General features: G+C 44.7%; 1 protein-coding gene across 17 annotated transcripts in view; it reads right to left on the bottom strand.

The window, feature by feature from the left end:
* DAB1 (DAB adaptor protein 1) overlaps window positions 1–25,669 on the bottom strand; it is a 386,755-nt gene that overhangs the window by 70,355 nt on the left and 290,731 nt on the right. The window lies entirely within an intron of this gene.

The following is a 25,669-nucleotide window of genomic DNA, read 5'->3' as shown; positions in this document are numbered from 1 at the left end:
CCAAACTAAGGTAAATTGGGATTGTTGATCAGTAGTTCAAAAATCTGTCAAAATTGACTTTCTCACCTTTATTACCCAAGCTTCAATAAACAATGTTTATCATCCTTTTCAGTAATGGTGATCTTTAGGGCCAATTTTCTATACAAAACATACCTAAAGCAATCCTCATTAAACAGTCCTCTGTAAAGGTGTACGTACGTACCTGGGCATCATACGATGTGTTTAAAGTCCTTACGAAGAACGTTTTCATTATACTAGGTGTTAAGAAGCTTGAATTCTAGCCACTCTGTGAACACAAAGCACTCACTGTACCTCTCTGGATCCTGTTTATTCCTCTTTCAAAGGAGAAGTTTGGACCAGATCAATGGCTCCTAACCCAAAGCCCTGGATCTACTGGGGTCACTGTAACTAATAAAGAGGTCCCAGGCAGTTTTCGACATTTCAAAAAGCTACACGGAAACGTACAATTATTCCTAATAAGACTATACTTTTCACCGTGCATGCAAATGAAAACGCCGAGTTTATCTGGAATTGCATCAGGTAACTGTTGTACTCCTGAGCTAATCTTTGAGCAGATTCTCTTTAGTAACTAGGGATGGGTTCAGATAATCCAAATAGGTAAGTGAATGATTATGAATGCATTTTTGGTGAACAAAATTCTCCCAGTTCTGAGTCAGTGGAGGGAGAGAGAAATGTAACCTAAGGGGAATTTGGTTATGAAAGCATTGGGAACCACTGAAATAGATTTTCTCTATGGTCTGCTTCCAACTTCCCAGATCCTTTAGCCATCTGGACCTCACACCATACAGCCAGCCTCTCAGGACAGTGGGCACCTGCCTCTTGTGATGGGCATCCCCTTAGTTCTGGATGACTGGCTCCGACCTTCCAAAATGTCCATCTCCTAGCTTGCTGCCATCTTTGTAGGCTTCTGAACTTAGGCATCCTTCCTGCAGTAGAGTTTGCTGCTGCACCTTAACCTTCCAGAGACTGGCCATTCACTCACCTCTTTAGTAAAGACTCTCCCTTTGGCGTCACACCTGCCCAGGTTGCCTACTGTTTACTGGACGTCATGCTTGGAGGGTGGTGTCACTGCCCAGCCACCCCAGCCCCTCCAGTGGCCATAGAACGACTGTGTAATTCCAGAGGATTTAGACACAAAGTTGGTGAAGAAGGGAGTGTTTGTTATAAAAATGATCAGAATCTGTTCCTGTTTTATTAAGAGGACATATTTAGCTAGCAGAGAAAAATTGCTCAGAGAGCAGTAGCTTTTTCACAGTGTTAATGATGTAAAATTGATGAGATTTAGATTCACCATGCACGGAGGTATTGATTTAGAAGCTTTTGTGAGCTTGAATGGTAGACAGCAGGGAAAGGGGAAGACAAAGGCATTCTCTTTCTCTCCCTTTCCTGTATTTCTCTCTCTGCATCATGTAGAGAATGTTATCCACGTCTCCTATTAAATCAGAGTTTGACGACAATCCGTTATTGATTGCCGAGTGGAATATTGCTCTAAAATTAAACTGCGATTAGAAGTCTTCCTGGTGGAATTAGATTGGGAGATGATTGTGCAATGGTAAAACCTCACCTACTATGCAAGACAGCAGATGGAGATGTTTTAATTTATCTGGGAACCCTCATTAAGTGCTTTAAAATCAAAACATTTTTAACGCCTGATGATACCTAATACTGTCTCGTGAAGTGTTGCCGTGTGTGCTCATGAAATGCTTTAAAAATATTTGTAACATTATCTCTTCCCACAGCTAATTTTATGACATGATAGCTCTGAAAGTAGCTCATTCATTTGGAAATGAAGAGCCAGTGAGGATATATGCCTCCATTTCCCCCAACCTTAACCATGCCCAGATCCTCAGAAGTACAAATATATTAGAATCCTGCTAACCCCATAATCATATTATCACATTCATCTTGGCAACTCAGAGGACCTTGCAAATACTTGTCCACTGAGTCTCAAAACTGCTTTATGTCTTGAAGCAGGTTTTATCAGCACAATCAAAGACAGTTGGAGCCAGAGGAAACTGAAACACCACAGAGTTCAGCTCTGAGTTTATTAATGAAAGAAAGGGGGGTCAGACTGTATTCTGGCTGGGCCAATACTTCACCCAGGCTCGACTCTCCCTACCCAGGATGACAAAGCCTTGCAAAGAGGGAACAAGATTGTTTAAAATGCAGATCTCCTTTCCTTGGACTTCTGGCTCCCTAAACCAACAGGAAAACCACAGTCCCCGACAAGCTGAGATGAGGAAGGGGAACTGGGTAAAGTGGTAGAGTTGAGGCGATTCCAGCAGGATGCTGAGGTCAGAAAGGGTCATAGATCAGCAGGCTTGGGGTAAAGGCCAGCTATAAGGATCTCAGAGAAAAAGGTCAAGATGGTATGATGTGGAAGGGTGCTTTCAGGAGCCTGGCCAACTGCGCAATCTGTTGGATCCAATCCAGTTAGACTTTCCTCCTACGGGTGAAGATAACCTGAAGGGCCCACCATCCCTCCTTGGGGTCCATGCTTTCCCACCTCTGTGCCACTGAACATTTGTCTTTCTCCTGAGTGCCCTCCTCACCCCCGTACCTGTGTTTCATCAACTCTACCTAACTGCATCATACCCATGCTTGTTCAAGGCCTCCCTCCAGCATCCTGCTCATCTAGAGAAACTCCCCGGCTCCCCCTTTCCCCTTGGGCACAATTCCCATCTCTCAGTCTCACTGGGTAGCATTTTTCCTTCTAGCTGGGATGCTTCACACTTCTTAGCTTTGTTACACATTCAGCCAGTCATCTAGTTATTCACGCCATATGTGCTGACTGAGTGCCTGGTACGTTCCAGGTCTCATGCGAAGGGCTGCATCTACCCAAAAGATTAAAACGTAGTCCCTTCCACAGGGCCCTTGCAATCCCACAGAACAGGCAGGCAAAGAAACCAGCAGCCACAACATAGTAAGACAAGCTTTATATTAAAGTTACACACAGGGTGTTATGTAGGCTCAGAGCAGGAAGGGGAAGGGGCATTAAGGAGCATTGGACAAAAGAGCCGACTATGAACTAAGCCTTGATGGATAAAGGGGAAGTCCTCAGAAAATCAGGGGGAAAGGGGGTTCTAGGAAGAAAGAACTGGGCATGCAAAGCCTCGCGGTCCTGAGAGCGGGACATCTGGAGAACAACTGTGCACGTGTTTTCTCTCCACTTCGGGGATGTTAGCTCCTCGAAAGGAAGATCTGAGTCCAGTTCCCCTCAGTCTGATCCCAGCTCCCAGTACCGTTCCTTTTGAACAGTAAGTGCTAAAGAACATTTGATGAATTACAGTAGGAAGGAAGGAAGGACCAAGCCATCTGAAGACGTGCGCTGCACAGAACAACTGCTCCATAGATGCTCAATGATTGACTCATTCAGGTTAATTCATGGCATTTCACACAGGATTCATTCTGTAAACAGAGGGTTCCTTATCTGATCACCATTTTATTCCCCCTTAGCATTTCCATGAGCCATTTACCAGTGTTTAAATGAAGTATCAAATTGTTTGCAGGGTTATTGTCTGACAGAATAAATTACAGAGAAGACTTAATTTGTAGTATGGTTCAATACAGCCAATTAAATACAGTATGGATTAGAAAGTCATCTGCTCAGACTTTACCATTAGCTTTTTTTTGTTTTAAGAATAAATGCTACCCCAGTCAGCCTTCATATTATTACTACGTGTGTATGAGTGTGTGCCTTCCCCAGGCAATAGTATTCACAGGAAAGATAAGATTCAAGTGAGTTAACGAAACAACAAAACAAAAGCAGATACACAGATAGACACAGAATAAAAATAGATCCATGAAAAATACATTACTTCACACTCAGGCAATCACAGTAGTTAAAGCCTCACAAGACAAAGAGAGGTCCAGGCCAATTACAAAGGCCTTTATCTTTTCTAACATGTTTTTGGACACATTTGCTGTGTGGCAGTGCCAACAAAGCTGGGAGGCAACCTCTGTACCAGCTTCCAGGCACCCCATCATCAAATGCTCAACAGAGCAGGTCAGGGTGAATTCTTCCCTCAGTTCCCATCCTGAAATCCTCTAGAAGGTTTTACTCAAGGACAAGACCAAACGCTCCAAGATCCTGGTCTCCAGCTGAGGAGGCAGGGTGAGAATGGAAGAAGGGATACAGACCCTGGACCCAGAGGGAACACAGTTCAAATCCAAGCTGTATCACTGACTGGATGCGCAGTTGCTGGCACATCTCTCTGATGTTCTGAGCCTCCTGTTTTTGTGTAACACAAAGAATGATGTAAAACTCAAAAGGTCATTAGAAATATTAAACTGATTCATATAAAATATTCCAAATAAATGTGAGATTCCATTTCTCCCCACCAGAATGAAAAAAAAAAGATGCAATATCACAATCTGATGAGATTCTGAAATACAGTTAAGCCACACCAAATATGAATTAAGATAATGCCCAGTGTTGCCAAAGTGTAGGGAAAGAGATACTTTCCAGGGCTGTTGGTTCTCTGTGTGTATAGTAGGGCAAAGGGTGTCTCTCTCATGGCCCTGTTAGGAGGACTGATGAGTTAGTCTGGTATATGTAAAGGGCTTGGAGCAGTGCAAGGCACATACTGTCAGGGCCATGTAGATGTTGCCATTATGGTTATTTTTGTCATTTGTGGGCGTGTGATTTGGTGCAACTTTTCTGGAGGACAGACTGGCTGTATGCGTCAAAGCCTTAAAGATATGCGTGAATTTTGGCCTTGCCCTAATTTAAGATGTGGGCAAAGACTTGGGTAAGAGATTTCCCCTGCAGTGTTTTTAAAAGAGTGAAAAATCAGAAATGTCCGAAATGTTGAGCATTAACTGCTCAGTTGAAGTAACTGCATTTTGTTACAAGATGAAATAATATGTAGCAAACTGAAAATCATCTTGGGAACATATGTAATTTTTGCTGTGGAAATATATTCACAACATCCCATTGAGTGAAAAAAGTACATTATAAAATAGCGTTTTTAATATAGTTCTGTTTTTGAAAAAAAGCATGATTATCCATAAATGTAACTGTATAAAAAAGTCTGGAAGTACATCCAACTACATCTTAACAGGAGTTCTCTCTTGAGTAGTGAATTTACTAGTGATTAAAATTTTTTTTTACCGAGAAGGCAAGGAATGTGTTTTTTGTCGTGTAGTCAGTTTCTGGTGTACAGCATAATGTTTCAGATATATATTGTCTTCATATTCTTTTTCATTATAGGTTACTACAAGATACTGAATATAGTTCCATGTGCTATACAGAAGAAACTTGTTGTTTATCTATTTTACATATAGTAGTTAGTACCTGCAAATCTCAAACTCCCAATTTATCCCTTCCCACCCCTTTCCCCTCCTGGTAACCACAAGTTTGTTTTCCACGTCTGTGACCCTGTTTCTGTTTTGCAAATAAGTTCATTTGTGTCTCTCTTTTTTAGATTCCTAAAATTTTTGCTCATCTATACAAAGTTAAATAACTACACTTATTTATACTAATTACACAAAATACTAAGCTTCCTGGACTTTTCCACGTGAGACAACTCTTCAGTTTGTCATTAGGTATATATGGATATATATCTATGATATCAGCTCCAGGATGGCACGAAAAATATCTTTTTCCTTCTCATCTTATGCTGAGCATCAGGTACAGTGCCTGACATACATACAGTAAGGGTTTAGTTTCTATGTATCTCTATTGTGGAAAAATATACACAACATAAATTTACAAATTTAACCATTATTAACTGTATGGGTCTGTGGCATTAAGAACATTCACATTGCCCTGCAACCATCATCACCATTCATCTCCAGAACTTCTCCACCTTCCCAAAGTGATCATCTGTATACCAACTGCCCATACCTTCTGCCAGCCCCTAGAAACCACATTCTACTTTCTGTCTTTATGAATTTGTTAGTATCTTTTTTTTAAATTAAAGTACAGTTGATTTACAATGTTATGTTAGTTTCTGGTGCACAGCATAGTGATTCAATTAGACGTATATATGTTCTTTTTCATTAGAGGTTATTATGAGATATTGAATATAGTTCCCTGTACTATATGGTAGGATCTTGTTGCTTATCTATTTTACATTTAGTAGTTTGTATCTGAAAATCCCAAACTCCTAATTTATCCCTCACCCCTCTCTCTCCCTTTTGGTAACCATAAGTTTGTTTTCTTTGCCTGTGAGTTTGTTTCTGTTTTGTAAATAAGTTCAATTGTTTCTTATTTTAGATTCCACATATAAATGATATCTTATGCTATTTGTCTTTGCCTCACTTACTTCACTTAGTATGATAATCTCTAGGTCCACCCATGTTTCTGCAAATGGCATTAAACGAATAATTTGAACGAATGACTCTGTCAGTAAAATCCTGAGTCCAAATCTCTCCTCAGACTCCGCCCCCCAACCCTACTGGCTCTACTTCTGTTTCCCTGACACTTTACTTTCTCAGCTGTTAAAATAAGGATTCAGTAAATACTCATGTCCTTTTTCGTTCTTGACACTTCCTTTTAAACTTCATAACAAGGCAACAGCTATAAAAGACAGCTTCTTCCCAGTAACTCTCTAAACATATGTTATAAACACAGCTCTGGAAGGAGGTGAGTCAAGTTCTTGCCTAAAAATAGAGGAACTAGTTAACTAGCTGAGAGCATTCTAGACCTATGATTTAGGCTTAAATTTGTTGAACAGGCAAAGTGGAGCCAGGTGTGCTTAATCAATTAATTAGCAATCACCAAAGTGATAAGGAAGCAGATTTCTGCTCAGGAGAAATAAAAACCACCTTAAATAGGAAACCAGCTTCTGTGTGACGCACTTGGTTTCCTTACACTGGGGTTCAATCAGAATTCCACATCCCCTGACCAAGGATGTGCTATAGCATAATCACACTGGGTAGGGAGCTGGCCCAGCAGTCCTCTCTCATTCAAGCCACAGTCATGCCTAAAACCCTTTGGTACTAGGATACACTCGGCCCTGGAAATACTGAGATGAGGAAGATGCAGTCTGGGCTCTTGAAAGCCAGCGATACATGTGTATGGGTAAGTCGGGTGTGGGGGGGTCCTCTTCTGCTTAATACTCAAAGTAGTTTGCCTATTGTGTTGTCCCATCCCTATTTCAAAAAGGCAGCAAAAGTGTTGCAAGTATCTGGATCTCAGCTGTGGCCATAGGCAAGTCACTTTATCTCACTGAACCTCAGTTTCTTTATCTGTGCAATGGGAATGATCCCTCCATCATAGGGATGTGAAGAAGACAGTTTAACATGTCTCACAAGGTATCCGGGAGACAACAGGCTCTTCATACCTTGGATCTTTCCCAGGACAACAGACTTTATGATACTCAATCTAATGATTAGATAACACAGCATTCAATTACCAAGCATGGTTCTCCCAGGTCAGGCTCACAGGATAACAGTCTTGGAGTAACCCAAGGGCGGTGAGAAATTCTCCGGGGAAATCAAGTCACCAGGAAGAAGAGCTGAGATAGTTTCAAACTTTACAACATCGTCTAACAACCAGGATCCCACTATCCTGGGAAACTGAACCCTGGAGTTTTCATTTATATGATTAGTGACTTCCTTCTGTTGCTTAAGATTGAGGTGAGTTTCATATTAACCTGCAACCAACAGATTTCTGAACAATACGGTGCCCATCATTATCCTTGTCTGAATAGGAGGAAACAGGCTCAGAAGGGAGTGACTTGCCCAGGGAATATCAGGCTGGTGGGGGATTTTAGTGAACCTCATTGACACGCCAGTCGATGCCTTGTTTATGGTTAGCAGTAATTCGTATCGCAACTGCAACCATGAAATTGCTTTGGGTATATACTAAGATAAAACAAATACATAGACACTGTTACTAGAAAGCAAGACTTTCAGTGAAAGAAAAACGAGCTCCACACATAAAAGTTAAGAAACCACCCAATAACTGTACATTTGAATTGGAAATATCAATATGAACTCATGTTTTAAAAACTATATTCCTAGCACTGTTTGCACAAAGGAGCCAGATGCAATGAAACCCCAGTAGCAATGAGCACACCTAATGCAGATATTTTGTATCTATTTATCTACTGATCTCGTTAACCTATCTAGAGAGAGAGAGTCAGAGAACACAAATACAGCAGAAGGTGAAGTTTTTTGTGTGTTTGAATGTTTTTGTGATAATATGCTGGAGAGAAAATTAAATCTCCACATGCTCCTTTCTCTACCTCCCAGCCTCTCTTCCTCTTTCTGAGAACAGGAGAAACCAAGGCACTGAACACATCAATGACTTAATTGAAAGTAGACTGCAGACAAAAAGCCTTCATCAAGTCCACCTTGGGCAACCACGGGTCCAAAACACAGGGGGCCGTTCAGCGCGTTCAGAAGCGCTCAGAGTTGGAGGTGCCCGTTTTCTTTGTTCCTTCTTGCATTCCCAGGGCCAGCAGGAATGGACATCAGCCGGGGAGGGTTCTATCTGCGACAACATTTTAAAAAGTTCAGGTTGAATAAATACGGGAACAATGTATACTTCTGAAACTCTGCAGAAAAATATCATAAATTTAAAAGATTCTCCAAATCCATGTAAGGATTCAGATTTACTTTATATATATATACATATGTATATATATATAAAATTCTTTCTTTAAAGGGTACTTACTATCCAGAGAATGACTACTATGTGCTAGGCATCGTGCCCTGTACTCTACATACATATTATGTATTACTTCCCTTCCTTTTATTGTTGAGGTAAATGAGGCACCGAGAGGCTGAGGAACTCACCCCAGGTCACACTGTTGACAAGGCAGACCCCGTAATGCTGCCAGCTATAGCTGGCTCCAGACCCAAGCAGCCTCTGTGCACTTGAGTACAGCTTTCAATGTACTTCAACTGCCTGTACGCTCATTCTCCTAAAATTCATGTTTTTCTTTCTGCATGAAAAATCCTAATAACCATTGTAGGTGTTTAGTAATGTAACCAATGATTTCAACATTTCAGCTTATGGTGTAAAATTATTGTAGCAAGCAGGTAAATGAGTGTGAATGAATGGAAATGAAACAGCATGTTTTTGCCACAAGTCACTGCAGAAATGAGCTCATTATATTTAATGGAAAATTACTTTTTGTGTTGTAACCAGTCTGAAATTAACCTCTGCCTTGGTCACAAAGAAGTCTTGCATGCCAGACAAACTTGTAAGAAAGTGATGTGACTAATATGCAGCCAATGGAAAGCCTACTGGATTGGGAGTGAGAAGGCTGGTGTCTTCATTTATACACTGAGGTGGATGGCAGGTGATGGTGAATATGGCTTCTAAGATCCATTTTAATAAGATACTTGGGTGCTGAGGAAACTCATGACTTTGGATAGACACAGGTCGGCACCTGAAATCCAAATCTATTCTGTACTATGTGTGTCACCTTGGACAAATTACCTTGCTTCTCTGAACCTTAGTATCCTCATCTTTAATTCCAATAGTTTGGGGTGAAATGTAAGTAAGATCCTGGTACCCTGCCAGCCACCTAATGATGCTTAATAAATGGTATTCCTCTCCAGTTCAAAGATTTCCATTCTTTAAACTGTCTGTCATCATTACATGTTGAACTGTACCCTCCCAAAATTCAGAAGTTGAGCCCCTAAACCTCAGGAATTCAGAATGTGACCTTATTTGGAAATACAGTTGACCCTTAAATAATGAAGGAATTAGGAGCACCAACCCCCAGTTACCCCAACACCCCCTGCATGGTAGAAAATGCTTGTATAACTTTACAGTCAGCCCTCTGTAACCGCAGTTCTGCATCCATGGATTCAATCAACCATAGACTGTGTGTACTGTATGCCTATTTATTGAAAAAAACTTCATGTAAGTGGACTCGCATAGTTTAAACCTGTGTTGTTCAAGGATCAACTGTAGTACTGAAACTTAAGGACTTCAGAATGCAACTTTAATTGGAAATAGTGTCATTACTGATGTAATTAGTTAAAATTAAGGCATGCTAGAATAGGGTGTGCCTCTAAACCAAGATGACCAGTGTCCTTATAAAACAGAATTTGGACACAGGCAGATGGACTGGATACCTTGCGAACATAAAGGCAGACATGCAGATGATGTGTCTAAAAGCCAAGAAACACTCAAGACTGCCAACAAAGCACGAGAACAAGATCCTCCCCCCAGTCACAGAAGGAACCAACCTTGCCCAATCTTGGATCTCAGACCTCCAGCCCCTAGAATTATGATGACACAGTAGGCTTCCAAGTAAACCTCTCAGCTGTGGTCACTTGTCACGGCACCCCAGGAAAGAAACAGCAATCTCCTTAGTTTTACCTCCAGATCCCTTCGTTTGAGGTGTTTGCCAAAAGAAGACAGCGGTGGAAGAACAACATCTTAGGTATCTAGCCCCGTCTCTGCTCCCTCAGTGAGACTATTTTCCCATCTGTAAAATGAGGGGCAAGAGGGGTCCCTGCCAGCTTTGCTCTGCTTTTCAATGCAGGAGAGCAAAGGCTTCAGTTTTCCTATTACTGCCGGACCTTGCTATTTGAATCAGAAGCTGAATGTGGCGCAATTTATAACGCCGTCTATCCAATTATTTCCCATTTAGTGCTGTGTAGCATTTTCCCAAAAGCACCACCGGACCACTGAGGTTGTGGGCTGAGCTCTCTGAGAACCAAGATCAATTGTTTCTCTTACACTAATTGGCCCCATGATTCGTTAGGCTGTTGCCTCGGAAAATGATCTGTCAGTGAAAGAAATTAGCACAAAATTGCCCCTTTCATTGAAAATGCACCAAACACCATCCTGCAGCCATCTCTTTTGACTCACCTGAGGGTCTCCCAGGGCAACATTGATAGGAACTCAAAAATTCTAACCCTCAGTTCTGTCATGTCTCTGTTAGAGATGAGAAAACTGAGGCGCAGAGGGGTTAAGCAACTTGCCCAATGTTCAATCAATGGTGAAGTTCAGAGCCAGTGCTAAAACTCAGCGTAACAGCAGCAAACTTCAAGCCCATCTTATTGCATCAGGTTGCCTCCTGGAGAGCAGCGACTGTCAGGACCTGCCCAGTTCTCACTCTCTTCTCCCTCCTTCCCTTCTCCCTGGCACGTATCTCTGTGCCAGACTCAGAGACGGCTACATCCAAGAGAGGGTGGCTGTCGGGAGGTCTGGCTCAGTCACTCAGAGCTTCCTGCATCGAATATCCCGACCTGCTGGTCCAGCTCGGACTTATTTCCAGGACTCAGTCCTAGTAACAGAGCAAATCCCTTGATCTAGAAACTCTGTGCCAGGCTCCACATTGGGGGCTGGGAACGCAAGGGCGAGATCCTTGCCCTCGAGGAGCTCAGTCTCTGGGGAGTCGGTGTCCCATGCTTCTGGTTAATATTTTCAAAGAAACCCACTCCCTTTCTCTCTAACGCACATCACAGTCTGTAATTGTCCCTTCACATGCATCCCCGCGTGGTGACCACCTGTGTCCTCCCGCAGACTGTGAAGACTAGGGAAGCATGCTCCCTGCATGCCTCTAGGAGACAACCTGATGCAACAAAATGGGCTTGAAGTTTGCTGCTGTTACACCGACTGGGAGGCAGTCTGGGTGGAGGGCAGAGAGGGGAAGACTCAGGGGTCAAGAGCTCAGGCCCTGGAGCCAGAGGTCAAGGCCTGGCCTCTCCACTCACCAGCTGTGGTGCCTGGGCTAGGCACCTATCCTCTCTGTGACCGGGCTTCCCCACCTGGATCGTGGGCCTGTGTCCACCTCTCAGAGTTGATATGAGAACTACATGAATCCACACGCATGACATCTTTAGTCTGGTGCCCAGAGCAGAGTTAAGAGCTTAATATATGTACTACTCAGCTGTTGAAAAGAATAAACTAATGCCATTGCACCAACATGGATGAACCTGGAGATCGTTGTACTAAGTGAAGTAAGCCAGAAAGAGAAAGAAAATATATAATATCACTAATACGTGGAATCGAAAAAACTGACACAAATGAACTTGCCTACAAAAGACAAATAAACTCACAGACACAGAAAACAAATTTATGGTTACCAGGGGGAAAGGGGTTGGGGAGGGATAAATTGAGAGTTCGGTATTTGCACATACTATCTACTACATAAAAAATAGATAAACAGCAAGTTTATAATTTATAGCACAGGGAACTATATTCAATACCTTGTAATAGCCTATAATGAAAGATAATATGAAAAGGAATATATATATGCATAATTGAATCACTACACTGTACAGCAGAAATTAACACAACACTGTAAACTGACTATACTTTAAAAAAAGTGCTATTGTTATTTTAAAGTCATTCAAAGCACATCCCGTGAGGGAACATCTTCTGTTTATAGAAAATATACGACTTCTCAGCACATACCCTGGTACACGGTCAACGCTTAATAAGTGCTTGTTGAGCAAATGACTTCGTGTTGGAAACGCTCATCCTTGCTCTGTTATTCATTCCTACATGCTTTTGAGTCTGGTCCCAGCACTGTACGGCCACCCCCGGCCGGTGTCTGCACAGGACCACCCGCAGGACCCTTGAGAGCATCTACACACAGTATATCCTCACACATCCTAGACTACGAGGCAGATGAGGACGGGAAAGAGCGCTGGTGACACCCAGCTGACTCTCAGAGCAGGTCCAGCAGCCGCTGCAGCAGAAGACACTCTTACATCCCTGGTCTCCACTGAGCAGAAGCTAAACCTGGCTGGAGACTGCTCCATTTCCGTCTTCCTTTGTGTATCAGAATGGCACGAGGGGACAGAGTGATGGGAGTTGTCAAGTTTTGAAATGCATAATAAGATGTCTTCCAAGTGAGGCACATAAAAGAGATGAGCTAAAAATACAGCCGGCTGCGAGAGCATCTGGAAGCGGAAGGATTAGCGAGGCGCCTTTAATTGATGCAGAACAAAGACCCCTGCGGAAGGGAACGTTTCCGCCACCAGTCGCACCTGGGGCAGGTAAGCAAAAGGATGAAAATACGGAGTGTCTGTTCTGAATGTCCTCTCCCCACTTTAGGAAACTAATTCCAAAAAGTAGGCATCTAGCAAATTTCGTATCACGTGGATACCACACGGAAACACCATGGGGCTCAGCCAGTGGGAAGGGGGGTGCATTTTGGAGCACCTCCTACCAGCCTGATGCTTTTCTTACAGGGTCAAATTTAATTCTCAGTACAAGCCAATGAGGAAAGTTTTATCATCACTAATTGCATAGAGGACACTGAGACTCAGAAGTGAAGTTGCAGGCTTAGGTTCAAACAGCTAGAAAGTAGGAGCCCTAGGAGTGGACCCCACCCCACCCCAGCTATCTAATCCCCAGATCCAAGACCCTGATAATATGCTGCTGCTTAGACATGCCCTCGGGTAAGTCCGCTACCAGAAGTATGTCTTCTAAAAGACTGATAAACTCTCCATCCATCCTGCCTCCCCACCTCCATCCTGCCCTGTTTTGGAAAAAAAAAAATCCCCTTGTTTTTGTGGGCCCACAATATATACGTCAAGCATCTCATTTTATCACTCAAGGCTCTCTGTCATCTAACAGTTAATATCCACTTCGTAAGAGGTGCAAAGAGCTTTATAGCTTTTAAAGCTCTACCTAACGTATTATCTCATTCATTAGCTTGTTTTATTACCCTCATGGTAAAGTGAGGACGTTACATGGCCCAGAGAAGCTAAGTAATCTGCCCAAAGTCACATCTAATATGCGGCAGATCTGAAGTCAGCATCCTTGAAGATCTTCTGAATCCTACACCCAAGCTCCTTCTACATCATCTTTTGTATTTTTTAACATTAAAAAAAAATTGAAGTATAGTTGACTTACAATGTTGTATTAATTTCTGGTGTACAGCATAGTGATTCAGGTATACAGACACACACACACACACACACACACACACACACACATTCCTTTTCATATTCTTTTTCATTGCAGCTTACTACAAGCCATTGAATATAGTTCCCTGTGCTGTATAGTAGGACCCTGTGTTTGTTCTGTACATCGTAGTTTGTATCTGTATCATCTTGATAAAAGCAGTCAGAGCAGAGGTTAGGAATATGGGCACTGGAACAAGACGGCTGGGGTCAAATCGTGACTCTGCCACTTACTAGCTATGTGACCACCTGGGATGAATATGTATGCCCTCTGCGTCTGAGTTGGTTCGTCTGTAAAATGAGCCTAAGGATAGTCCCTACACCACAAGGAGTCGTGATGATTAATAGGTTATAATATGCAATACACTTAAAATAGTGTCTCGAATCTAGTAAACATCATATAAGCATTAGGTATTTGTTTAGTTGTTTTGGTTCTTGTTTCGTTTTGAATATGGACCTTTTCCTATTGTGGAAAGTCCTCCTCCAGCTGAGAGGATCCTGTAACTGGCCCACCACTCCCCAGGTAGGACGTGGAAGAGTTAGGATTTGCACCGGGGCCAGCCTCACTCCTTCAGATGTATCATTAAGTCTCTCACGTGCATTCCTCTCCTTGTGGTGTGTGGGATCAGATGCAGAAGAGGACCTGGGCTGAGTCTCCCTAACCTGGCTCAGAATAAGGCAGTGTGCCCCCTGGGGGAACCCTGACATCGTAACAGCACACCCTCAGGGCCACATTAGTCATCACCACTGTGCATATGTATTTGTTCATTCAACAAAATTATTCACTGAGTAACTCTTGTTTCAAGCACTGTACTGGAACCTTGGGACACGATGCCGAACAGACCCCTGCCCCTCCTGAGTTCAAGGTCTACCGGGGAGCTGTGCATGAGCAACAGCTGTGCCAGGTGTCCTGAAGGGGAGACACAGGGTGATTGATAGCCCAGGGGAGATGCCTTGGACAGGTACAGGGTGGGGTAAGCCCTAGGCACCTGAATTCTGAAAATAAAGATAAGTATTTAGAAATCATACAATTTAGTTTCCTAACCTTAAAAAAAAATCCTTCCTGGGCCTCCTTCTCCCAGACACAAAATGAAGCATTCCATTTCCAGTTCCAGAAAAGAGTAACCAGTGACTGAGAGGGCGTGGAGGGGGCTTCCTCATGTCAGCCCCAGAAGAGAAGGAAAAAGAGTTAAAAGGGCTGATAAGAGAATATGAACACAAATGTATGTGTGGATATGCATGACTGGGACATGGTGCTGCACACCAGAAACTGACACAAGTAACTGACTGTACTTCAATTTAAAAACAGGCTGATAAGACAACACAAAGAGGCGGACTGAACTAGGTGTACACAGCAATGCTGCCAGGGAATGGCTGGGTCCAGACTGTCCATCCTCTAGCTTTTTCTGGAGCTGATAAGCAGCACAGACGACATAAGTGAGACAGAGGTTCAGGGAGAGGTAGGTAGTGTCCATCATCTCCTGCTCGGCATCACTGAGCGTGACCAAGATTCAGAGTCTGGGCACCTTGTGCTGGCTGTCTTTTGTTGGCTCTGAGGCTTCATAGCCCAGAAACAGCACATATTTACTGCCCAGTGAACCTGTCCCAGACTCACGCCTGCAATCCAGGCCTTGAAGTCATTTTGTGCCAGCACTGAAGCCATCTCTACTCATCTAACATGCCACGTGGGACCCAGCCTGAGCTTCCTCACCTACAACATGGGGAGAGTAAAATGCTCCCCAGGCAGCGAGACTGTGAGGAATAAGATGGATCTCACATGTAAAACACATTATTACGCTCCTCACAAGTTCCTAATGAACGGGGTGGGGGGGGGGCGGTTAAGTGAATCCCAGTCTTCAGCAATCAGTGTGACCTTAGGTAATCACTTCACTTCTGGGTTCCTCAGTCTCCCGATCTGTACAATGGGGAATAATCAACCACCCACCCTAAAGTTGTGGGTTACAAGAGATGACTTCTGGAAGTACCTAGAAGAGGGCTCAGGATGTCAGGTGGGCTCAACTGCCAGGAGTCTTGGAGCTGACACCTTCAAAGTTGTTCTGTTTCCTTTTTATCTATTTGAGTATAGTTTCTTTCTCTCGCCTGTTCATTGCTTTGTCACCCCTCTGAGAACATTTATGGAGTCCTTGTTCTCAGGCAGGCACACAGCAGGGCAGCTTCAGCTGTCCGCGTCTCTGCTTTTACAACTACTTTCAAAGGAGGGACAGAGCCCAAACTCAGGCTGCAAACCTTTACAACATTCTCCTTTCTTCATGAATCTGAGCAATTCTAGCAGCAAAATCCAAACTTCTTTGTTCCCTTCAGGTACATACACGAAGATCTGTTTCTGAGATGCACCTTCTACAAAGCTGCCCCTCTACCAAGGTCAGAGGGCCTGAGGTCAGAGTGGTTACAGGCAGGAGGAGAAGGAGGAGCTTTGGATGCAGTGATGCTGGGATCGGCCAGCCCCATCCCTAGATTTCCATTGCATATTCACGTCCTTAGGATGAGCAGGATTCCAGGTCCAGCACTTTTATATGTTGCCTAAAACTATCTGGAAACTAGTATGAGAGAGCGTCTCCTGTGGGTGGCTCTCCTGGAAGACCTCATCACCGCCTGTGCTCCATCCTGCCTCTTGTGCGCGGATCACACCAGGATCACTGGATGCAGATTCCCATGAGGCCATGCCGGGCGGAAGTCTGGAGACAGGGCTTTGCGGACTTGGTTTCTGGGAAAGCAGCCCCGCCCTCCTTCTGCACCACAGAAAAGTACCTTCCAGCCACCTCGGCTGTCAATGTTGACAGTCTTACGCCTTAATCTCCTGCTTTGTCTTATCTGTGCTCTAGATCCTCACCCACCTGATTTTCCTCAGTTTCTACTGATTGATCACTTCCTGCTAAAAGCCCTTCTGTGGCTACAGCTTTCCAGGACTGATCTATAATTTCTTCATTTACTACAATTCACACTTTCCCTCAGGCTGAGCTGACCTGGTTGATGCTGAGGAAACTCTTGTTCCCATGCACTGAGTTCACCCCGGATGTTTCAGCAAGGCAAGGACATGGGACAGGATTCCACCTAGAGCTGAGAATATTCAGCACTAACCTCCAGTGGCTCTTCGGAGTGGATGGGACTCACCGAGACAAGAGTCTTTGTCTCTCCAGAGTGCCTTATTGGTTTGCCCCACTGGCCTTGGTTCAGTCTTCCTACTTCAAACAACGTGGACTGAGGCCCCCAGAGGCTAGGATACCTAACCCTGGATCAGGGAGATGGAGGAAGCAGTGCCCCAGTCCCAGCTTGCAGGATTGAGTAGATCGGCACTGTTACCACCAGTCCTCCTCCATTACTTCCTAGCCGCCTGGACTGGGCTGGAAATTCACCTCTCCTAGTCTCCTAGTGTTTTAGAGGCGAGGACTAGTGAGATCATATGTGTAAAGTGATGGCTGACCCAGAGTAGAGAATCAGCCTATTTTATTACCGTCGAGAAAGAGAGCATTCTATGCTGGGCAGCAACCTGCTTAAAAAAAAAGCTTAGAGGTTGACCATGAGCAGAGAACTCTGGGGTGCGAGAGAGCAGGGTTTACAATAGTGGGAGGTGAGGTGGAACCATTCTGGTTAAAAACAAATAAAGGAATATAAAATAGATAACAAGGCCCTACTGTAGCACAGGGAACTATATTCAGTGTCTTATAGTAATGTATCATGAAGAAGAATATGTGTATATGTATGACTGAGTCACTATGCTGTACACCAGAAACTAACACAACACTGTAAATCAACTACATTTCATTTAAAAAAATAGATTCAGAAAATAAAAGGGCCTCAGTTGCCAGGATGAGAATTTGGGACTCGATATACCCGGGATGGTCATCTAATGTAATTTGTTAAATAAATGAAAGCAAAACCCTCAGAAAAAAATCATTAGAAATACAGGGAGGAAAAGAATGCCACTCAACACAACGAACACAGCGGTGAGGCTGACAACGAAGACCAAGAGGAGAACGGCAGCGATCACAGCAGTCACAGCCGCTGCTGCTGACTGAGTGTGTCCTTCCGGCCACTGACCACGCAGAGAGCTTCCGTGCACCGTCTTATTCCAGCCTCGTAACCAGCCTATGGGATAGAGGCTATTATTAGCCCCAGTTAATTGATGAGGAAACTGAAGCCGAGAGAGAGATGACCCCCTGCCCAGGGTCGGCCAGCGGGAAAGGCAGCGGCGTTGGGACGCACACCCAGGCCTTTCTAACTCCAGAGCCCGCGGGTTTTCCAAATCCACAGAGCACATCCATTTCCTATTCCAATTCCTTTACTTAAAAGCTTACTGCTCATTCTTTCCTGGCTCCCTCTCCGGGTACTGCTTTCTGAAATGCCTAAAATAAAAACACACAAGTCCAATAATAGATCTCTCCACCACAGGAGATATGTTTAAACTCCCCATCTCAAGCAAAGGAACTTAAAGGAAAAAATCCCAGATACTGTGTCCCGGCAGGATCTGACATAGCATTCAGCTGGTAAGTTTCTGCTCCACATCCCTGTTTACCCTGACAGCTGCATTTTTTCATGTCTCCTCAGGGCCTTGAAGGCCTCTGGGCCCTGGGAAACTCAGTTCCTAGGTCACCTCCTCACAGAAGCCTCCCTGGCCACCCAAGCTAAGTTCGCCCCTACTCTGTCACCCTTTTTCGTGGGCTGCATAACATTACCCTGAAATCAATTTGTTCACTTATTTGTGTTTTTATATATCGTCTTGCCTGCCTTGATTACCATTATACCAGTGTCTAGAACCTGGCACATGGTAGCTGATCAATAAACACTTGTAGAACTGATAAAACTTCTATTCATCCATCAATGACCAGCTCACACTGACCCCTGCCCTGAAGCTGTGTCAGTGTCCCTTTTTCTGGGCTCCCACAGCACTTCCCTATCACAGCCCCTTCGCATATTGTATTATAATTCGAGGTTTCTCCCGTCTGTTTCTCCACTCACTTGGCCTGAGATACTGTACCCTCCAAGGCCTATGACTTAATATATTAAATACATGCTAGGTTAACCATGAAATCTCAGTGGCTTATTACAACTGAGGTTCATCTTTGATTCAAACCACATGTCCAACCGGGCTCGGCTCAGGCTGTGATACACAGAGACACGCTGGGCCCAGGCTGATGGATGCTTCCAAATCATACCCTGTGGCTTAGAGTTGTCAAGATAGGAGGAGGAGGGGCTGGAGGGTGGCATCTGATGCTTATGAGCTGGGCCTGGAAGTGACGTGTGTCACTTCAGTTCACAGCCAGATACAGTCACATGGCTCCAAAGTGTAGGAGCTGGAAATGTTGAGGAACCACGGATCCGTGACTGTGAGCTGGAGAACAAGTCTCTTCCATACCTGGGGGTCACATAGCTCCCCAAAGCCCCGCTAAACAGACACTTCTGTGTACCCCAAGTCTGGGGACGTGTCACCCAAGCTGCTTTAAGCGTTGGTTATACATTGCCTAATTTTTACTTATTTATTCAAAGACGTAGTTAATTACCAACTGGAGCTTTATTTTTCTAGAATAATCTGTAGAATGGGGCTTCATGGGGTTGACAGAACGTCAAACAAAGGCAAGAAAAAATTCCATTGTGGTTACTGTCAACAAACTTAAGGTAAATGTAGCTTCTCTCTTTTCGAAATAATAGCTCACGTTCATTTACTGTCTACTTGATGCCTCTGTGGGCGGTCCTTTATTTATATAATATCTAACCCTCCCAATACTCAAGCAAAATAGTATTATAATTCCAACTTCAAATATGAGGAAACTGAGGCTCCGACAGACTAAGATTCTTCACCAAGATCATACACATCGTAAGGATTCAACGAATTTGACCTCGGGTTTACCTGAAGACGCTTCACAGAACTCATTATCCTCTAACTGGAGCCCGGTGTATCCAGAGCACCGAGGGAGTCAACTGCTGGGACTGATTCGACTGTCCCTTGGACCACTAACATCCTATGAGAGCATTTTATAAACCACAGTGGAAAAAAAATTCAAACTGTATCACAAAAAAGCCTCTGATTTATCATGTAGAAATTATGGCTTGTTCCTTGTGTGAAGATGTGGGAAGAAAAACGGAGGACTGATGCTCTAACAGACTATGAACAATCACGGGGCCCCGCCGAGAAAACCAAAATAACAATCAACAACAATCTAGAAATTTTGGGGCTCATCTAGTAAATATATCTACTGTTGACAGCCCTGGGGATCGTATTATTTGGGATTTGCAGGCTCTGGAGCCAGACCATGAGGGTTCAAATCCCAGCTCATCACTAAGCCATGGGATCTTGGGCATGTTGCTGTCAGGGAGGAAGAAATTTCCCTCTACCTTTCTAGGTTCTTCTGGCTGGTCCAAGAATTAAACTGACAGGAGACAGAGTAACACAACAAAAATCAAAAGTTTAGTAACACATTGTAAAGACCCAGGACAACAGAGAAACTTGCCAAAATGGCTGAAGCCCTCTCCTGAAATACCATTTTCAGCTGAAGACAAACGTGGCTGTTGTGGGTGTTGGTCTGGGGCTTCAAATGGGAGGAAGGCAATCCACGTGGGATTGGAAAAGCAAATGTTTGGGACGCCGAGACAATGGGAAATGGAGTGTACTCTGATCTCTAGGCTCCACCCAGCTCTTGGTCTTTGCAGAAGTCTCTGGTGACAGCTCTACTCTGGGACCTGGTCCTCTCTCTGCATCTTTTTAAGCAGTTACGGGGAAGGGTCAAAGTTTCTTCCTGAGTCTTCTGAACTTTGTTTTTATTTGAAATAATCCACACGCCAAAGAGACATTTTGGGGTGGCGAAGTTTTGCTCCACTACTTTGTCAGCCTCTCTGAACCTGTTTCCTCAACTGTGAAACAAAGATAAAAACAGAATCTCTCTCTCAGGTTAGCGTGAAGATGGAGTGAGTAAACAGTTAATATATGGAAGTGCTTCGAATGGTGCCTGGCATGTACCAAGCGCTATGCAGATGCTGTTACTGTTATTTTTCAGATGTTAGCGTATATCCAAAGAGACTGTGCTACACAACAAAATCAGACACCAAGCTAGGAGGGTACAGCTCAACCGCAGAGTGTGTGCTTAGCATGCACAAGGTCCTGGGTTCAATCCCCAGCACCTCCATTAAAATATTTTTTTAAATGTTTAAAAAATATCAGACATCTAGCTATATTGTTTGTCCATTTACTCTATTTATTTAACAGCACTGGCTGAGTGCTTTGTCTAGGTGCTGGAGAATACAAAGATAATACATCACAGACTCCATCCTCAGGCGGCTCGCACACACAAATGATCATGCTAGACACGGAACACGCCCTAATGTAGGTGCTGTACTGTACTGACTCTAAGATGCTACAGACGTAGGCCAAATTCTTATTGCAGAGATGTAAAATGGGAGAGAAAAATTATCTAAAAAAATCATTAAAATGTAACAGATTTGAGGTATAAAGTGGCAGAGGGGAGGGAGTACCCAATTCTGCCTGGCAGAAGCAGGGGTGCTTCAAGGAAGACGATTCAGTTAGATTAAGAAACGCAGGAACTTCAAGTTAAATAGGAACTTGCTGAGCCGGAGTAGGGGTGAGGATGTGTGTGCTGGGAGACAGAGGACTGAAGCACTGAATCCCCCAGGGAGCAGCTGGGCGGGCATCACTCCTTAGGGGTGGGGTGAGGGGTGATGAGAAATAAGACTCTGGCGGAGAAGGCTCGGACATGAGGCTGGAGAGAAAAGCAGACAGTAGATCGTGAATAAAAATATCAAATAATTTTTAGCCCTTATATGCCAGACACCGTTTAAGCACTTCTTCCTACTTTGCCCTGAGGGAGACAGTATTAGCAGCATCGTTTCCAGGTAGGGGAGCTGGAAACAGTGCTGGTCAGCAGCAGCGTCAGGATGTCAACCCAGGCAGCCTGACTCCACATCGACTCACCAGGCCAGACTCCAGCAGCCACCCCCTTGCCAGGCACAGGGTTTGACTTTCGCTCGGAGCCTCGTAAATTGCTACCAAGTCAGACCTAACACACGGCTATGGCAAAAACAGGCCTTAGAACCAACAGAGCAAACCCTTGTTCAATCTCTTTTGTACACGGACTTTCCAGCAACTGTCCTCCCTTAGTGATGTAATTACTTTGGTGTTTGGAAACCAGTAACAAATTAAGGGAACTACATAATCAACTGTTACATTAATTAGTCACCCTTTGTTGAAAGGCAAACATCCTGTTAAATGTGTGAGTTAATAATGACTTCTGCATCAATTCTCAGTTTTGCGCATTCACAGAGGCTCAACTTCAGCGCCTAGTGTGTAAAACCTCTTTGTCTCTTCCGATAGCTGTCTGAACCAAGTCCAGTCATCTCCAGGCAAGCCACAAAGAAGAGGCTTGGATTCTGGCAAAGCCACTGAAACACAAAGAACACTATATGGATTCGGATAAGCAAGGCATGCTGTGGATTAGAGCTATGCTGTTTATTCACCCATCCATCCGTTCATCCTTCCACCCTTCACACGCTGACTGGTCATTGACTCTAGACCAGTCACCGTTCAGGGAACTGGGGGTATCGAGATGAGGATAACAGCTGACACCCAGTGAGCATCTTTGATGCACCAGGCATCTTTCTTGGGTTCCCCTTCTTTACTCCCCGTAACAACTCTATGAGACAGGGTCGCTGAGGCAGAGAGAAGTGAACTACTTATGCAAAGCCACCAAGCGCACATGTCGGCAAAGTTGAGACGTGAATCCAGGCTCTCTGGCTCCACAGCCGCTGCTTTGAGTCACGAGGCCACACTGCCTACTATTTCAGGGATAAAGGAGCAAGGGCTTCTGTTCTCAGTGAGCTCCCCATCTAGTGAGGCAACTGACACGTAATCTAACACCAAAGCAGTGTGATCTCTGCAGGGACAGAAGACTGTTTACAGAAAATCATGGCCAGAGGATCTTCCCTTCAGGGACGGATTCCTCTCCTCTCCCTCCCTCTCCAGAATCACAAACAATTACCACACGCATGGTAAACAGCAAAACCCAAGACACATGATTTCAGCAACGAAGCTCAGATGACATTAAGACGGCTTGAGATGAGCTTAAACTCTTGAGAAGGGCTACAGCCACCATCCTGTGGTGATGTTTTAAGGGTATTACACTGAAATAGGCTACCCTGCTGTCTTCATTATATTAATGCCCTGTAATGATTCCATTCTGTAAATAGTGTTTGGAAGTGACTGACATGATACCAAATTTGCACTTGCATGCATAATTCGAGGGTTTTATTATTATACCGAGCTTGCAGAGTGAGCGCCAGGATTTAAAACAAACAAAAATCTGTAATTACAGCAAATGAATTTGTCTCATCGCCGGTGCCTGTTCAGCTATTTTCATCGAGAAGGCTTTTATTCTCTTCTAAGAGTGTTTCTTGCTTCCAGGGGAGGTTGGTAACACCAAGCATAGGATATCGTGAAGTTGCAAAGTTCGGGGGCATTCTCTTTCTCCTCTTTGAAGTGGGGGGAAAATGTTTTCCATCTCCTGAGTAGTTCATTTATTCATGTACATGGATTTCTAACTGCATATTCACATGTGTGAAGAGGCCAGTGTCTAGGCTGCGGTCACCGGAAACGGTCAGCTCAGAAGCTATCTGCTGGCACCCAGGGAAGCTCCTATCAAGAAGCTGAAAACGGCCAAGGCCGAGATGTGAGTCAGACAGCGCTCTCCTCAAATGCAGAACCCGACTAGGGGCCAGACGGGCCCCTGTAATTATGACTGGGTCTCAGAAACCCACACCCTCAGGCTTTTCCAGAGAAAAGAGACCAAATGGGGGCTCTTCTGGGTGGCTCTGCAGGTTCTGCCTAGTACTGAACCCCTGGGTGCTAACATTACTGAGATGTGAGGCTTTTTAAAAGGAAGGAAGGATCGGCTGGAGGAGGGGATGATGGTAAAAAAGCAAAATGCAGAGAAGCTTGGGAGGGAAGATCTCACCATGGCAAGGGAGGGGGCAGGCAGGGAGACTGTGTAATTCCCTCAAACTGAGCACACCAAGGCGTCCTCAGGCCCAACACCAGGTGAGGGTGCGGGAGAGGCCCACTCAGCCCCAGGGTCTGGCATGCCAGGCGGGGATCCCACTCATCGCAGTTCATCCCACCCCAGGCAAGCTACTCAACCTCTCTGGGCTTTGGGCTTTCCATGTACGCCATAGGATGGATCATACCTTGTGGATGTGAGGATTAAATGAGATTGTTGTGGAACAAGGCAGGCCCGTACTGCAGGTGGTAAAAGAATTTACCAAAGACACAGGGTGAAAATAGAAAAGGAGTTTATTAGATACACTGCCACAGACAGCGGCGGGCCACACAGACGAGAGGTGCCTGTGTGCGCCCTGACGGTGACAGCTTAGGGTCTCTTATGGGAAGGGGCTGGTGAACACGGCAGGTTGAGGGCTGTGTGATCAGCCTGTACACAGGTTTCCGACTGGCTGTAGGTGTGGTGAGAAAGCGAGGGTCTGTGAAGGAGCAGTGGCATTTATGACTCTGATAAGGAGGAGACATGGGTTGAAACAAACCAGCCTGAGCTGCTGTGAGAGTAGCCATCTCCTAGGGCTGTCGGTTCTCCTGGGGCAAACACACGTCAGAAAAGAACGAACTTTATCTTTTGAGGGAGTGCAGGCAGACATCTGAGAGCCCAGGAATGGGGGTCATTAGACTTTGAAGGGGGCCGGTTAGTCCCACAGAGATGACCTTTGGCAAGTACCAAGTACAAAGCTCTGGAGTGGAGCAGCTATATGTGCCGGAGGTGGGGGTAGGGAGGACATTTAACTCAAGAGGAACAGCAGGGGCAAAGGCCCTGGGAGGGCTTTGTGTGGGTAGGCAGATTTCCCAGGAACTCAGAGAAGGCCAGGCCTGCCGGGGAGGAGGGAGTGGGGATGGGATGACTCAGGGAAGCAGACAGTATTTGGTCCCCCAGCACCTCACAGGCCACATTAAGGGCTGTGCTCTTTATCAGAAGAGCAAAAGAAGCCACCACAGGGCTCTAAGCAGAAGAGAAACGTGTTCTGTGTATATATTAAAGAGATTGCTGTGGCCTGATTTTGCAGACTGGATTGAAATGGGTCCAGAAAGGCTACAGAGTGTCCAGGGAGGAGGCCCCTATGGTAGTCCAGGTGAGACGATGGGCACCAGGATGACAGTGACGGCAGATGAATCATGACAGGTGGGTGGGTCTGAGACAGGTAAGAGGCAAATTCAACAAGACATTACAGTTAGAGGGGATCAAGTATCTGGATTGTGCAAGTAGATGAACAGCAGTCCCAGAGACAGGGAACCTGGAGGGTACCAGGTCTCTTCTACCTTAGGGTACAACACGTGTCATGGGGAGGGAGACGTTAAGTACGTCCAGAACACATATTTTGTGGTCTGCAGACTGGAACTGGCCTGTAAACTATTACTGATCTGTGACACAGTAAGCATGTAGGCAGTAGTCTAGAAACTTCTATGGCAATGTTACAGCAGCAGCCAGGTGTGTGCTCAGTGAGCAGGGCAGGGGTGAGTTTAGTTACCGGGAGCTCACGGGGTAAGTCACATGTGGCCCAAAGCACTCATTGTACGACTATGTCTTGGTCCTTGATGGACTGGAAAATTAAATAACTCGTCCTTCAGCACAAACAGCTTAAGGAGGAACACAACTGTAATCTACACCTGACAATTTACATTTTTTCAATTAATGTTTGCTGATTTTAACACTGAAGCAGGTTGATATTAAGGAGAGAAAGTGTGCTGGGAATCAAGGCAGGAAGGGCTTAAATCAGTTTCAGTCACAGCCTC

Source organism: Vicugna pacos, chromosome 13 (genome assembly GCF_048564905.1).
Source record: "Vicugna pacos chromosome 13, VicPac4, whole genome shotgun sequence".
In the NCBI taxonomy this organism is placed as follows: domain Eukaryota; kingdom Metazoa; phylum Chordata; class Mammalia; order Artiodactyla; family Camelidae; genus Vicugna; species Vicugna pacos.
Note: the sequence above shows the minus strand (reverse complement) of the source record. Positions and strands in the feature narration are given on the sequence as shown.